The sequence below is a fragment of the Lissotriton vulgaris genome, chromosome 9 (genome assembly GCF_964263255.1).
Source record: "Lissotriton vulgaris chromosome 9, aLisVul1.2, whole genome shotgun sequence".
NCBI classification, from domain to species: Eukaryota; Metazoa; Chordata; class Amphibia; order Caudata; family Salamandridae; genus Lissotriton; species Lissotriton vulgaris.
The window spans coordinates 112,847,750-112,865,504 of NC_141697.1; positions in this window are offsets into that span (position 1 = coordinate 112,847,750).

Below are 17,755 nucleotides of genomic sequence, written 5' to 3' on the forward strand. Positions count from 1 at the left end.
TCATTAAAGCCAAGGAAATTGGACATGCTTAGCCTGGACTTAGTCCAGTTCTCAGTGATCAACTTGACCGTCTTGGAGTCATGAATCGTTTTACTTTTTGTTTATCTGTAGAAGTTAACAAGAGGCCTGCCACTTGATGCTTCATGAGTAGTTCCAGTCTATGGCTACCAGCAGGAATCAGGAGTACTTGTGTCTTCTTTGTTCCAGCTTCCCAGTAGAGTCTTCTCTTTTCCACATTTTTTCTTCCCCCATCCACGAATGTCCTACAGAGATCTCAGTGGGTACCAATTTTATCTCGTGAACCACTGATTGGAGAATTCCCTACAATGAATGACCCTGTTACATTTCTTGCAGATTCCCACATCTTTTCTTCGCCTTCCTTTCTCATTTTACAGCAAATCTTCCCAGCATCCCTCATCCAAAATAGCCTCAGCCTTTCAGCACATAATGGAGATCCGGCCCGGTCTCTAGCCACCCCTAACAGAGATGAGGTGTCTTACCCTCTGTCAGTACTAAAACTGTTTCCCCCTCTTGTTGGGGTTAGAGACAGAAGGTCTAGGATGGCTCTGGGAATCAATTGTTATAATTCCTGACAAGCACATTTCGAATTTCTAGATCAAAACAATACCTATGGAAGCCTTCTTTTGTTCTCTTACTTGGTCCTGCTTCCACCCAGATGATAATACTTGGTGTCACCACTCCTGCCTTCCTGCTATTTGAAAAGCTAATGTCTTCCTGAGGAAGTCTAGCTAATAAGGCAGCCAAGGATGTGTATTTAGGGGCCAATTTATGAGGCAATTTGCATCGCTCTTGCACTACAAAATCACTTTGTATGGCTCTGAGTGACTCATAAAATATGGATCAATGCGACAAAGTGCAAATATCTGTGTTGCGTTACTCTGCCCTGTGTAGGCATTCCATAGGCAATGCGTGGGTGTTCCCACGCATCTGCCATGGATTTGATTTAATCCCAGATTTACAAGAACCTATAAACCCAGGGATGTGCTAAAAAGATATGTGTCACCAGGTCAGACGTAATGAAAAGAAATATTTTTATTTCTCCTTGTTAGTTCCTCTTTCTATGTGTACTGCATTCTGCAGCACACACAGAAAGAGGAATTTGCCTCTCAGGATTGTTTTTGTGCAGGAAGATTTCCCGTCCTGCACAAAAATCCTATCTGCAATGCAGGCACCCGTGCATCATGGTGCAATAGTGCCTGCATTGGATCTAGGCAGCTAAAATGGGGCCAGCCCAGAGACAAGGACAGGAATATTTTGCATTCTTTTAAATACAGTGCATTCCTGCCCTTTCCCGGTAATGCAACACAGTACAGCAAGGTGACTTGCTGCGCTGCTTTGCGTTACTTTGCCATACATATTGCTTTTAGTCTCTAAAGCAGAACTACCAGTTCCTCCCAGGCAAAACAAAGTACATTTTTCTAAAGTTACTTTTCCACTAAAAATATAAAAAATCTCTTTCCACTAGTGTATTTGATTTTTAAAACTAAATGATTAATAACTTTTAGTGACCCCTCCAGGAATTTCCAATTTAGACATGAAAGAGGCATTTTATTTATTACTATGTCCACCTATGGAAAAGGCAACTTTACTGAGAGAGTGAAAAAAAGCTTTTCGTTTTTGTTAACTGTGGAAGACCCCTTTTCCCAATGTCTACCATGCACCATTTTTATATTTCAAAAGAACCTGTGGGCTCTAACTGGAGGGGTAACATAGCTAAAATATATAGAATTTATTTTTTTATGCAGGGATTAGACTTTTTTCCTTGCAACTTGACACTGGAGTAATTTTACACTGTCGCCTATCCAGACCACTATAGTGTTATCTGGAGCCATATATTTCGGTTACATTTCAGGGAGTTATAAATGAGCTCTGCAGCCTACATCTACTACATCTACATCTTCTATTGGAGTGGTTCTTCTCGTGAGCCATCTATCATGGCATTTCTGGAAAGCTAAAAATGCTTATTAGGTGAAACCATTGTGCTGTACATGTTTTGGGGGAAGCTCAAATGCTGTGCCTCTGTTTGGAATTACATGGTGTAAAATGTCCTAAAGTCAGCAGAAACCGGTGGAAGAAAGTGACTGAAGCTAAACAAATTATGTTCTCTCTTGCATATTGTTAGAAATGGGGGTCTCTCGATGGCAATAGTTTTCACCTAGGGACCCTTGCTTCTAGTTAGGGTAAGGGAGTTACACCCTTAGACAAGCCCTGCTCACCCCCTTGGTAGCTTGGCATGAGTAGGCAGGCTTATCTCAGAGGAAACGTGTAAAGCATTTGTGCACACATGCAGTAATACAGTGAAAACACTACAAATGGACACCACACCAATTTAGCAAAAAGTAATCCTATCTAAACAAAAAAAGACCAAAACAACAAAAATCCAACATACAGTTATCAAGATATGACTTTTAAAAGGTAAAACCAGTCCTCTTCATAGCAAACTATAGATGCAACACTTTCAACACAAAGTACATTGGATGCATCAAAATCATAAGCAAAAACAGATGCAGGGAAGGTGATGCGTCAGTTCCTTACACACAGGGAAGGTGATGCTTTGGTTCCTTGTTCCAGGGGAGGTGATGCATTGGTTCTTTACTGTCACTCAGGGGAGGTGATGCATTGGCTCCTTACTGAGGAGGAGGTGATGCGTTGTTTTCTTGCTGTAGACTTGGCGCCCCAGTGCAAAGCGAGGGGATTTGGGGATGCTGCGGTTCTTGATGCGGTGGCAGAGGCGCTGCGTGATCTCTCCCGCCGCTGTCCCACAATGATTTGGTTCTTGCAGTCACATAGCAGGGTCTGTATCATGGTAAGTGCAGTGGTCTCGGACTTCGAAGATCGATGCACGAAACTCTGTGTGTGGTGATTTCTCCAGCCGCAGTCAGGTAATGCTTCGGTTTCATCAGCGGCATGATGGTGACGTGTAGAAACTCTTCCCGCACTGCGGTGTTGCGTCAGAAATGGATGTGGATGCATCATGCTTCTGTAGTTGCTTCTCTTTTCCCAGCTCCCAACAGCAGGAACAACCTCCAGAGGCATATCACAGGCACAGGCACCTCTTGGCAGGTCAGAAGGAAGGAAGTTCAAGGGAGCTGGCGGTGAAGTCTTTGTGTTCCTGAGACTTCAGAACAGGAGGCAAGCTCTACTTCAAGCCCTTGGAGATATTCTTCAAGCAGGATACAGAGCATGCAGCAAAGTCTTTGTCCTCTCCTTGGCAGAAACAGCTACTGCAGGCCAACCCCAGACAGCACACAGCAAAGGGGCAATACTTCTCCTTCAGCTTTCCCAGCTCTTCTCCTTGGCAGACATTCCTCTTGAGTCCAGAAGTATTCTAAATTTCTGGGGTCTGGGCCCCAATATTTTCTACTCAATTTGTCATTGTTTTCTTGTAGCAGAGAGGCTCTGTGCTCAGTCCTAATCAGTTCTGTCCTCTCTCGTCCAGCTTCCCGGCAGGAGGTGGAGACAGGATTGTGTAAGGCAGACCAGGCCCATTCAGGTGCAAGGAATTCTCAACCCCTTACTCTAAATGCAGCCCAGGTCTATTGTGCCCAGCCCTGATCTCATCCAGGAAAGGCAGGACACACCTTAACCCCCCCCCCCCCCCCATTGGCGGTCTATAGTGAATGCACATTACCAGCCCTTGTCACTCCAAAGCCAGACACTCAATCCACAAACAAGCTGAGGCACATAGGATGGCAAAGCAAGAAAATACCCACTTTCTAGAAATTACATTTTCAAACACACAATATAAAAATTATCTTTACTAAAAGATGCATTTTTATATTCTGAATTCAGGCATACTAAATTCCATCTTTCTATCATGTCACAATGGGAAGTTATAATTATAAGATGTTATGAATAAACTCCCATTCCATCCTATGGGGAAGATGGCCTTTCAATAGTGAAAAATGAAATACACTTTATTTCACTATCAGGACATGTCACACACACCAGTACATGTCCTACCTTTCACATACTGTGCACCCTGCGCACAGGGTAACTTTGGGCCTACCCTAGAGGTTACTCGCATGTAATAAAAGGGAAGGTTAGGGCCTGGAAAGTGGGTGCACTTGCCAGGTCGACTTGGCAGTAGAGACTGCGTGCAGACACTGCAGTGGCACGTCTGAGACCCTTTGTAAAGGCTGCTTGTGTAGGTAGCCCAATCAGTGCTGCAGGCCCACTAACAGCATTTGACTTACAGGCTCTTGGCACACACAGTCCACTGTACTAATGACTTAGTAGTAAGTCAAACAAGCAAATCATGGAATCACCAATCCATATTCACAATGTATATAGTAAGGGTGGGCGTAGTATGCGTAGTGGGGCTACGCGAAGCCATGCAAAGTGGGCGTGAAACTACGCCCATCAACGCACTTCGCGTAGCCCCACTACGCGCCACCTGCCCCCCTCCCCATCATACCTAATTTTTGTAAATAATAAAAGAAAAGTAAATAAAAGGCGCTTACCTTGTCCGCTGCGGATCGGGGCTCCCTCTTCTCGTTCGCGCAGCCGTCTTTGATACCAATGCGCATGCGCGGCCGCCCAGGCATGCGCATTGGGATCGAAAATGGCAGAGCGAACGAGAAGATGGAGCCCTGGGACGCAGCGGACAAGGTAAGTGCCTTTTATTTACTTTTCTTTTATTATTTACAAAAATTAGGTATGTAGGTGAGGGCGGGAGGGAGGCGGGTGGCGGGCAACTTCGTACCGCCACGGAGTGGGTGTAGTGTTGCCTACTACACCTACTTTGCAAAGGGCGAAGTAGGCAACACTACGCCCACTCCGTGGCCATAGCGAAGTCGTTCACCCAAGGATAATGTATATAGGGAGCACTTGCACTTTGGCACTTATCATCAGTGGCAAAGCGCACAAAGTATCTAGACTAGCAAAAACGAAATCCAGCACACCGCAAAATACAAGACAGGGGACAACCAAGACAAGTATGCCAGATCCAACACATATGAGTAATGTGATTAGTGTAACACGTTTTTAACCTTTCTATAGTTTTTTTTTAATGGATGTCAATATTGTCACAGGCTTTAAGAATGTGCTCTTTATAAGGGATGAAACAAAAAAGCTGTGAATTTAGTGTGACTTCTTAAAAATATAAACCTATTCAGAATTGTGCATATTTAACTTCACCTCAAAAATAAAACCTCCTTTTTTTATGCCTTATCGACGTTGTTTCTGTGTGTGGAAGGGGATGCCTGTGTGTGTTGGATATGTGACCTGATTGTGATTAACTATATCTGTTCGAAATGATCTTTTCATTCATCAATCAACGATTTGACCCCTTCAAATGCAGGGGTCCTCCTTTGGGTGTAGCACTACCAGTTTTTCCTGATTTTGAAGGACAGCATTGGTGTGCAACCTTCCCGGAGAGTTGGAATCACGCCGAGCTCAGCGCCCTACTGAAGAAACCAACAGCGGACCCCACCGACCTCAAGAACTTTTGCCCCATCTCGCTCCTCCCTTTTCCTGCCAAAGTCATCGAGAAGACCGTCAACAGACAGCTTGCCGCCTTCTCGAGACGAACGGATCCCTTGACCCCTCGCAGTCCGGTTTCCGAGCCAACCACAGCACCGAGACCGCCCTCATCGCAGCCACCGACGACATCAGAACCCTGCTCGACAACGGGGAAACAGCGGCCCTCATCCTCCTGGACCTCTCCGCAGCATTCGACACTGTCTGCCACCGCACCCTAGTCCACCGCCTCAGCAACACAGGTGTCCAAGAGAAGGCACTGGAATGGATCCTACACGAAGGGATGAAAGACGTCGCCGAGTGGATGAAGAACAGCCACCTGAAACTGAACTCAGACAAGACGGAAGTCCTCATCCTGGGACCATCGCCCTCCGCCTGGGACGACTCCTGGTGGCCCCCCACCCTGGGCATCACTCCCAAGCCAACAGACCACATACGCAACCTGGGCTTCATCCTGGACTCCTCCCTCTTGATGACCAGACAAGTCAACGCCGTCTCCTCATCATGCTTCAACACCCTACGCATGCTCCGCAAGATCTTCCGATGGATCCCGACCAAAACCAGGAAGACGGTCACCCAGGCACTCATCACAAGCCGACTGGACTACGGAAACACCCTCTACGCCGGAACCACAGCCAAGCTACAGAAAAGACTCCAACGCATCCAGAACGCCTCTGCCCGACTCATCCTGGACATCCCTCGACGCAGCCACATCTCTGGCCACCTGAGGGACCTGCACTGGCTCCCCGTCAGCAAGAGAATCACGTTCAGACTCCTCACCCACGCACACAAGTTCCACCACGACCTGGGCCCCAAGTACCTCAACGACCGCTTGACCTTCTACACGCCCACCCGCCAGCTACGTTCGACAAGCCTCGCCACCGCCGCTGTACCACGCATCCGAAGAGCCACCACCGGAGGAAGATCCTTCTCCTACCTGGCTGCCAAGACATGGAACTCCCTCCCCACCCATCTTCGGCTGACCCAGGACCATCTCGCCTTCAGAAGACAACTCAAGACCTGGCTGTTCGAGCAATAGCAGACCCCCCCTTCCCCCAAGCGCCTTGAGACCCTCCGGGTGAGTAGTGCGCTATACAAATGCTATGATTCATTGATTGATTGAGTGCTTAATTTGAGCCTGTGTTTTCCGGCGCTCAACACAGCACTTGATCATCAACATCAGTGTTTTTCATGAGCACGAGTTAAGGACACATTCATTTAGGGGGAAATTAAGTGATTTGCCCAGAATCACAGTATGTTGAGCCAATGCCAGACTTGAACGTGGTTCCCCAGCTCAGAAGTTGGCAGCTCTGGCTATTACCCCACATCCTCTCCCCACTTTCACGGTTAGTAGCTGGTTCTGTTTTAGGCGGACCTAACAGTAAAAGTGGTCCGATGCAAGCTGCCTCCTGACGAGTGCCCGGGCACTCATTTGTTTATAAATTAACCACTGCTTTTTTCACAGCTACTCATATGCTCTGGTAATATTACAGCCTTGATGAACCACCTGACATTTACATATACCTTTAATGCAGCATTTGTTATGTATCAGATTCTGTTCCCAGACACCTTTTTCCAATGGTAGGGTGTAGGCGTGAAATGCTGCCAGCAGCCCATGTCTTCCTGTTTTATTTTTATTTTTAAAATGCTACTTGACATAAATATACAGCAAAGAAGGAAAATTAAGTATCTTACGTTTCTGTACATTTCTCCTTCATCCAGATATAACCATAGTACCAGTTTTACATCACTATCTGAATGGAACAGAAGGAGGCACATCTTAGGAATGGCACCATAGCACATGCACAAGCTCTGGAACAAGGGGCATTAGCAGAAAATGCTTCGAACATTTATGTACGTCCCAGAAGACAAGATTCAACTTTATCAAAGGGTTATTCCTCTGAAGTTATTTGTGAGGCAACATAACAGCAGCCTTAACAGAACTGCTCGAATAAAACAAGTCCTTTAAATCTTCTACTGGGTCACTCGTTGAAATGTTGCATAGTTTCAAGCATCCTACTTTATGTTTTTTAATTGCAGTTTTATGTAGCAGAAACTCGACCCAAAAGTATTGGAGCGCTTTACGTGAGCACTAGTAACATTACACGGTCAATTATTTTATTTTTTTAGGCGCGAGGAGATTAAGTGATTTGTCCAGAATCACAGGATGGCGAGCCAACGCTGAGACGTGAACATGGTTCCTCAGTTCCAAAGTCGTCAGCTCTGGTGGTAACGCCACAACCTCCCCCTCCCTTGGGTGTGAGTGAATTAATCTCTGGTCTGCTAAAAGAGTTGGACAAGTTTCATTGCCACTTTATTTGGACATGTGAACAAAATCGATATTTGTCTGGGAACGTGATTTTGAAGTTGTGGAATTATTGGATGAGTTACAAACATTTCATGTTCAGTGTCCATGTCGTATAATCAGGGCCGGTGGAATTCTGTGGCAGGAGAGGACCAAATTATGCGGCAGGGTTGATTAAATTATGCGCCAAGAAATAGCAAATTATGCAGTATATCGCAGCACATTTTGTAACACTATTTCTTCATTATTTTATATTATCTACACTTATTACCATTGTCTGAGCATTGGTTGCACCTCATTAGTACCAGTTTAACACCCAAATATAGCAATGAACAACAGAAGGGTCAACAGTTCATCTTTGCAAAGGGCCTTCCATGGAGCAACAACATGTATCACTGCATTTTTAGTAACTTTTGAACAGTTTCAACTAGAAACAAATGTGTTTTGTTAAAGTCTGCAGATTATGCAGCAGATGGTGTATTGTGCAACAAATGTGGAACACCTATAATTATGCAAAAATCACTGCTGCCACACAATTGCACAATTCCAGTGACCCTGCGTATAATCCACCCTCAGAACAACTTTACAATTGTTAATTTGATACCGCCTTTTTTCATGCAATCTTGCATTCTCATGCCAATATATGTTCTCTAGTTAACCCGTTGCACGCTGATGACGGAACCGCTCAGTCATCAGCTGCGGGTGCGCTGTGCTGATGACGGAGCGGTTCCGTCATGGCCCGCTCGCCGCTCATGCGTGGCGCGAATTTCGCGCCTGCGCTGAACGTTCTATTGAGCTGGGCGGGCCATGACGGAACCGCTCCGTCATCAGCACAGCTCAACTGAGGCTGGTGACGGAGCGGCTCCGTCACCAGCATGCGGCCGACGCACGGCCGCCCCGTCCCCTTAGCGCTGCGGCGGAATAGCCGCCGCAGCGAAGGGGTTAATGAGCTACAGTGGCTTATTTTTTATATTCCTACTTATTATAAATATTCATATCATTATCTTTTCTTTCCTGCTCTTGTGTCCCCTCACTGGAATTGTAAAAGTACTTCCAAACAATATGTTCTCATTTCAGTTCCGTAATTGTAGTGTGAGGTTGAAATGTTTTGAAGTCAGGAATTCACAGCGGCCATACAAACCGTTAGTTAAATATTTGAAGATACTTTCAGATATAACAGAAAGAGAAGACCAGGTCAAAGGTAGTGTCTTGTCCTGAATAGTGAACGGCAATCACACGGGCACATATGTGAAAAGGAATAAAGAGTCTTACTGGGCTATAAAAGTCCCATCAGACCACCCTCATGGTGGCGTTTCATCATATGGGGATAAGTAGTCGCTCCAGGCATCGCCTGAACCATCTCATGGCGGTGCATAAGTGGAGAGCGGCAAATATAGCCACAGTAATGCTCAAAAAAATATAATGATAGAAAAAATTGTAGAAGGTAGTGCAGTGCTGTTGAAAATGTGCTAACTAAAATTGGCTACCTAGATTGAAGACATTACTAACAGTGATTAGTCTAGGTGTCAAAATTAAAAACACGCCTAGTAGTGGGTGAGTAAGACTACATTTAGGCGAAGTGCAAGTGGTCAACTAGTTTCAGCTAACAGGAGTATTGCTCCAGCTTTCGTCAGGACCTTGAAAAATTATATATGATAAGCTACTGCAACACAGGTAAGGGGGTGCATACACATGTGAAAGAGGATCAACTGTAACAATAACATGTAGTATACTCAAGGAAGTCATGGCTCCCCCTCACAACTTGGAACCCCAGTGTCCACTGTTCACAGGAAAAAATCTTCTTCCTGTCAAAAAACAACAAAGAAAAAATACACTGTATTCATTCGCACACATGAATCCATATAACGCCACACACACCACCAAGACAGAGGACACATACAGAAACAATTTGCGTTCTGCACAAATATAAGCATATTAGCTTCGTCACTAAGAGGCATTTCCTCAAAGTGAAACTCACCCAGCTTTGTGTGGGTGAAGACCTCACCTCGCCCGGCAACTGCTCGGGAAATGGAGGCCCCGCTCTGGTGTGTAAAAGAAAAAGACACATTTAGCGCACATGACTTATGTGTCCAGCCGAATCGCTTTACACACACTAGCCCAGTACAAGTGTGAAAGACTCATATCTATCCCGTCAAAATAGCTCCCTACTTCACTCTCCCAATATCAGTTCATGGTAGAGTAATGCTCTAAGGCGGAGACTTTTGATGTTATCAATGCCTCCCAAGTTCTTAAACAGTGTTCAGGTCTGGATATCTGTAGTGCATGGTTGCACTGAAAGGGAAAACTGAAATCAGAGTGGTGCCATCAGCCACCATAGATTAACCAGTGGCCAATGCTAGATATGACTCAGGGTACTATGTTGTATACTAATAGAAGAACAAAGTCAGAGGACTCTGATTAAATGATATTGCAAGCGCCAGTTAGGATTGCTGCAAAAGGACCCTGAGAAACCAATATGCCAACGTTACTATGAATGGTATCCAAAACCACTCGCTCTCGGTACTGTTCATCCAGGGGGGAAAGAAAGCGCACACTGCAACATAATAAAAGCTAGTTCTATGAGCTTACCTATCCGTCGGTACCTTGCGTCTAAATCCGAGCGGAAGGGGAGGCAGCGGTGAGTCCACCTGGGTCGCTTTTAAATAAATGCTGGATCCCTCGTCAACCAGTAGGGGCGTGGAACGTGGCCATGTGGTCAAAAAACGAATCTCAGGAGAAACGGCTATACGTGGGAGAGGTGCTCTCTTCTGTAGGTATAAGCGGACGTTGTTGCAAGTACGAACACTGGTCATAGCACGCATGCGTGGGAGTGTCAGAAAGAACACTATTACCTCGCGCATGCGCAGGACCTCTTGAATACGTCTGTGGTTGTATTCAACTGTTTAAATAGTAGAGCACAATGAATGGTGCTCGAGATTATATTCTATACCCATATTATAAGCGGGGGCATAAGCTCGTGTTTAGAGCCTATGTTGTAGATGGGAGCACAATTATCCCTCTTCGTTTCATGGATGTTATTTGATCAACCAACAGTGTAATGTCACTGTGTACGCTGTAAACAGTATCAAATCGATGTGGTATGTGGGACAGTCCAGAAAATGATCAAATAAGACTGCTGGTATGATACACATACAACTAATTTCAACAGGTGTTAAAACCAGTAAAGTAAGAGTGGAATTTACTATTACATAAACTCAAAGGAGTATTGCAATGTAGCACGACAATTTAATGAAGTGCCACAGTACCAGACAAACCCGCCAGAGACATCTATTGAGACAGAAGGGGCCGGGGGCAACAGGCGAAAAGAGTCAGACACACTTAGACTGGGAGAGCTCAGTGATGCAAACCGGGATGGGTTTGCATCTGAAACATGGACCCGCAACAGGACGTTGCTCTAAATACTCAAAAAAACATATGTGCGGAGGGTCAAGAGGGGAAATAATTTTACGACCTGTCAACTCATGCCCCTTAGAACAACATGAAAAACAGAAAGAGAAGACCAGGTCAAAGGTAGTGTCTTGTCCTGAATAGTGAACGGCAATCACACGGGCACATATGTGAAAAGGAATAAAGAGTCTTACTGGGCTATAAAAGTCCCATCAGACCACCCTCATGGTGGCGTTTCATCATTCGGGATAAGTAGTCGCTCCAGGCATCGCCTGAACCATCTCATGGCGGTGCATAAGTGGAGAGCGGCAAATATAGCCACAGTAATGCTCAAAAAAATATAATGATAGAAAAAATTGTAGAAGGTAGTGCAGTGCTGTTGAAAATGTGCTAACTAAAATTGGCTACCTAGATTGAAGACATTACTAACAGTGATTAGTCTAGGTGTCAAAATTAAAAACACGCCTAGTAGTGGGTGAGTAAGACTACATTTAGGCGAAGTGCAAGTGGTCAACTAGTTTCAGCTAACAGGAGTATTGCTCCAGCTTTCGTCAGGACCTTGAAAAATTATATATGATAAGCTACTGCAACACAGGTAAGGGGGTGCATACACATGTGAAAGAGGATCAACTGTAACAATAACATGTAGTATACTCAAGGAAGTCATGGCTCCCCCTCACAACTTGGAACCCCAGTGTCCACTGTTCACAGGAAAAAATCTTCTTCCTGTCAAAAAACAACAAAGAAAAAATACACTGTATTCATTCGCACACATGAATCCATATAAATCCACACACACCACCAAGACAGAGGACACATACAGAAACAATTTGCGTTCTGCACAAATATAAGCATATTAGCTTCGTCACTAAGAGGCATTTCCTCAAAGTGAAACTCACCCAGCTTTGTGTGGGTGAAGACCTCACCTCGCCCGGCAACTGCTCGGGAAATGGAGGCCCCGCTCTGGTGTGTAAAAGAAAAAGACACATTTAGCGCACATGACTTATGTGTCCAGCCGAATCGCTTTACACACACTAGCCCAGTACAAGTGTGAAAGACTCATATCTATCCCGTCAAAATAGCTCCCTACTTCACTCTCCCAATATCAGTTCATGGTAGAGTAATGCTCTAAGGCGGAGACTTTTGATGTTATCAATGCCTCCCAAGTTCTTAAACAGTGTTCAGGTCTGGATATCTGTAGTGCATGGTTGCACTGAAAGGGAAAACTGAAATCAGAGTGGTGCCATCAGCCACCATAGATTAACCAGTGGCCAATGCTAGATATGACTCAGGGTACTATGTTGTATACTAATAGAAGAACAAAGTCAGAGGACTCTGATTAAATGATATTGCAAGCGCCAGTTAGGATTGCTGCAAAAGGACCCTGAGAAACCAATATGCCAACGTTACTATGAATGGTATCCAAAACCACTCGCTCTCGGTACTGTTCATCCAGGGGGGAAAGAAAGCGCACGCTGCAACATAATAAAAGCTAGTTCTCTGAGCTTACCTATCCGTCGGTACCTTGCGTCTAAATCCGAGCGGAAGGGGAGGCAGCGGTGAGTCCACCCGGGTCGCTTTTAAATAAATGCTGGATCCCTCGTCAACCAGTAGGGGCGTGGAACGTGGCCATGTGGTCAAAAAACGAATCTCAGGAGAAACGGCTATACGTGGGAGAGGTGCTCTCTTCTGTAGGTATAAGCGGACGTTGTTGCAAGTATGAACACTGGTCATAGCACGCATGCGCGGGAGTGTCAGAAAGAACACTATTACCTCGCGCATGCGCAGGACCTCTTGAATACGTCTGTGGTTGTATTTAACTGTTTAAATAGTAGAGCACAATGAATGGTGCTCGAGATTATATTCTATACCCATATTATAAGCGGGGGCATAAGCTCGTGTTTAGAGCCTATGTTGTAGATGGGAGCACAATTATCCCTCTTCGTTTCATGGATGTTATTTGATCAACCAACAGTGTAATGTCACTGTGTACGCTGTAAACAGTATCGAATCGATGTGGTATGTGGGACAGTCCAGAAAATGATCAAATAAGACTGCTGGTATGATACACATACAACTAATTTCAACAGGTGTTAAAACCAGTAAAGTAAGAGTGGAATTTACTATTACATAAACTCAAAGGAGTATTGCAATGTAGCACGACAATTTAGTGAAGTGCCACGGTACCAGACAAACCCGCCAGAGACATCTATTGAGACAGAAGGGGCCGGGGGCAACAGGCGAAAAGAGTCAGACACACTTAGACTGGGAGAGCTCAGTGATGCAAACCGGGATGGGTTTGCATCTGAAACATGGACCCGCAACAGGACGTTGCTCTAAATACTCAAAAAAACATATGTGCGGAGGGTCAAGAGGGGAAATAATTTTACGACCTGTCAACTCATGCCCCTTAGAACAACATGAAAAACAGAAAGAGAAGACCAGGTCAAAGGTAGTGTCTTGTCCTGAATAGTGAACGGCAATCACACGGGCACATATGTGAAAAGGAATAAAGAGTCTTACTGGGCTATAAAAGTCCCATCAGACCACCCTCATGGTGGCGTTTCATCATATGGGGATAAGTAGTCGCTCCAGGCATCGCCTGAACCATCTCATGGCGGTGCATAAGTGGAGAGCGGCAAATATAGCCACAGTAATGCTCAAAAAAATATAATGATAGAAAAAATTGTAGAAGGTAGTGCAGTGCTGTTGAAAATGTGCTAACTAAAATTGGCTACCTAGATTGAAGACATTACTAACAGTGATTAGTCTAGGTGTCAAAATTAAAAACACGCCTAGTAGTGGGTGAGTAAGACTACATTTAGGCGAAGTGCAAGTGGTCAACTAGTTTCAGCTAACAGGAGTATTGCTCCAGCTTTCGTCAGGACCTTGAAAAATTATATATGATAAGCTACTGCAACACAGGTAAGGGGGTGCATACACATGTGAAAGAGGATCAACTGTAACAATAACATGTAGTATACTCAAGGAAGTCATGGCTCCCCCTCACAACTTGGAACCCCAGTGTCCACTGTTCACAGGAAAAAATCTTCTTCCTGTCAAAAAACAACAAAGAAAAAATACACTGTATTCATTCGCACACATGAATCCATATAACGCCACACACACCACCAAGACAGAGGACACATACAGAAACAATTTGCGTTCTGCACAAATATAAGCATATTAGCTTCGTCACTAAGAGGCATTTCCTCAAAGTGAAACTCACCCAGCTTTGTGTGGGTGAAGACCTCACCTCGCCCGGCAACTGCTCGGGAAATGGAGGCCCCGCTCTGGTGTGTAAAAGAAAAAGACACATTTAGCGCACATGACTTATGTGTCCAGCCGAATCGCTTTACACACACTAGCCCAGTACAAGTGTGAAAGACTCATATCTATCCCGTCAAAATAGCTCCCTACTTCACTCTCCCAATATCAGTTCATGGTAGAGTAATGCTCTAAGGCGGAGACTTTTGATGTTATCAATGCCTCCCAAGTTCTTAAACAGTGTTCAGGTCTGGATATCTGTAGTGCATGGTTGCACTGAAAGGGAAAACTGAAATCAGAGTGGTGCCATCAGCCACCATAGATTAACCAGTGGCCAATGCTAGATATGACTCAGGGTACTATGTTGTATACTAATAGAAGAACAAAGTCAGAGGACTCTGATTAAATGATATTGCAAGCTCCAGTTAGGATTGCTGCAAAAGGACCCTGAGAAACCAATATGCCAACGTTACTATGAATGGTATCCAAAACCACTCGCTCTCGGTACTGTTCATCCAGGGGGGAAAGAAAGCGCACGCTGCAACATAATAAAAGCTAGTTCTATGAGCTTACCTATCCGTCGGTACCTTGCGTCTAAATCCGAGCGGAAGGGGAGGCAGCGGTGAGTCCACCCGGGTCGCTTTTAAATAAATGCTGGATCCCTCGTCAACCAGTAGGGGCGTGGAACGTGGCCATCTGGTCAAAAAACGAATCTCAGGAGAAACGGCTATACGTGGGAGAGGTGCTCTCTTCTGTAGGTATAAGCGGACGTTGTTGCAAGTACGAACACTGGTCATAGCACGCATGCGCGGGAGTGTCAGAAAGAACACTATTACCTCGTGCATGCGCAGGACCTCTTGAATACGTCTGTGGTTGTATTCAACTGTTTAAATAGTAGAGCACAATGAATGGTGCTCGAGATTATATTCTATACCCATATTATAAGCGGGGGCATAAGCTCGTGTTTAGAGCCTATGTTGTAGATGGGAGCACAATTATCCCTCTTCGTTTCATGGATGTTATTTGATCAACCAACAGTGTAATGTCACTGTGTACGCTGTAAACAGTATCGAATCGATGTGGTATGTGGGACAGTCCAGAAAATGATCAAATAAGACTGCTGGTATGATACACATACAACTAATTTCAACAGGTGTTAAAACCAGTAAAGTAAGAGTGGAATTTACTATTACAAATGGAGTATTGCAATGTAGCACGACAATTTAGTGAAGTGCCACGGTACCAGACAAACCCGCCAGAGACATCTATTGAGACAGAAGGGGCCGGGGGCAACAGGCGAAAAGAGTCAGACACACTTAGACTGGGAGAGCTCAGTGATGCAAACCGGGATGGGTTTGCATCTGAAACATGGACCCGCAACAGGACGTTGCTCTAAATACTCAAAAAAACATATGTGCGGAGGGTACCTTGCGTCTAAATCCGCTCGGATTTAGACGCAAGGTACCGACGGATAGGTAAGCTCATAGAACTAGCTTTTATTATGTTGCAGCGTGCGCTTTCTTTCCCCCCTGGATGAACAGTACCGAGAGCGAGTGGTTTTGGATACCATTCATAGTAACGTTGGCATATTGGTTTCTCAGGGTCCTTTTGCAGCAATCCTAACTGGCGCTTGCAATATCATTTAATCAGAGTCCTCTGACTTTGTTCTTCTATTAGTATACAACATAGTACCCTGAGTCATATCTAGCATTGGCCACTGGTTAATCTATGGTGGCTGATGGCACCACTCTGATTTCAGTTTTCCCTTTCAGTGCAACCATGCACTACAGATATCCAGACCTGAACACTGTTTAAGAACTTGGGAGGCATTGATAACATCAAAAGTTTCCGCCTTAGAGCATTACTCTACCATGAACTGATATTGGGAGAGTGAAGTAGGGAGCTATTTTGACGGGATAGATATGAGTCTTTCACACTTGTACTGGGCTAGTGTGTGTAAAGCGATTCGGCTGGACACATAAGTCATGTGCGCTAAATGTGTCTTTTTCTTTTACACACCAGAGCGGGGCCACAATTTCCCGAGCAGTTGCCGGGCGAGGTGAGGTCTTCACCCACACAAAGCTGGGTGAGTTTCACTTTGAGGAAATGCCTCTTAGTGACAAAGCTAATATGCTTATATTTGTGCAGAACGCAAATTGTTTCTGTATGTGTCCTCTGTCTTGGTGGTGTGTGTGGCGTTATATGGATTCATGTGTGCGAATGAATACAGTGTATTTTTTCTTTGTTGTTTTTTGACAGGAAGAAGATTTTTTCCTGTGAACAGTGGACACTGGGGTTCCAAGTTGTGAGGGGGAGCCATGACTTCCTTGAGTATACTACATGTTATTGTTACAGTTGATCCTCTTTCACATGTGTATGCACCCCCTTACCTGTGTTGCAGTAGCTTATCATATATAATTTTTCAAGGTCCTGACGAAAGCTGGAGCAATACTCCTGTTAGCTGAAACTAGTTGACCACTTGCACTTCGCCTAAATGTAGTCTTACTCACCCACTACTAGGCGTGTTTTTAATTTTGACACCTAGACTAATCACTGTTAGTAATGTCTTCAATCTAGGTAGCCAATTTTAGTTAGCACATTTTCAACAGCACTGCACTACCTTCTACAATTTTTTCTATCATTATATTTTTTTGAGCATTACTGTGGCTATATTTGCCGCTCTCCACTTATGCACCGCCATGAGATGGTTCAGGCGATGCCTGGAGCGACTACTTATCCCCATATGATGAAACGCCACCATGAGGGTGGTCTGATGGGACTTTTATAGCCCAGTAAGACTCTTTATTCCTTTTCACATATGTGCCCGTGTGATTGCCGTTCACTATTCAGGACAAGACACTACCTTTGACCTGGTCTTCTCTTTCTGTTTTTCATGTTGTTCTAAGGGGCATGAGTTGACAGGTCGTAAAATTATTTCCCCTCTTGACCCTCCGCACATATGTTTTTTTGAGTATTTAGAGCAACGTCCTGTTGCGGGTCCATGTTTCAGATGCAAACCCATCCCGGTTTGCATCACTGAGCTTTCCCAGTCTAAGTGTGTCTGACTCTTTTCGCCTGTTGCCCCCGGCCCCTTCTGTCTCAATAGATGTCTCTGGCGGGTTTGTCTGGTACCGTGGGACTTCACTAAATTGTCGTGCTACATTGCAATACTCCTTTGAGTTTATGTAATAGTAAATTCCACTCTTACTTTACTGGTTTTAACACCTGTTGAAATTAGTTGTATGTGTATCATACCAGCAGTCTTATTTGATC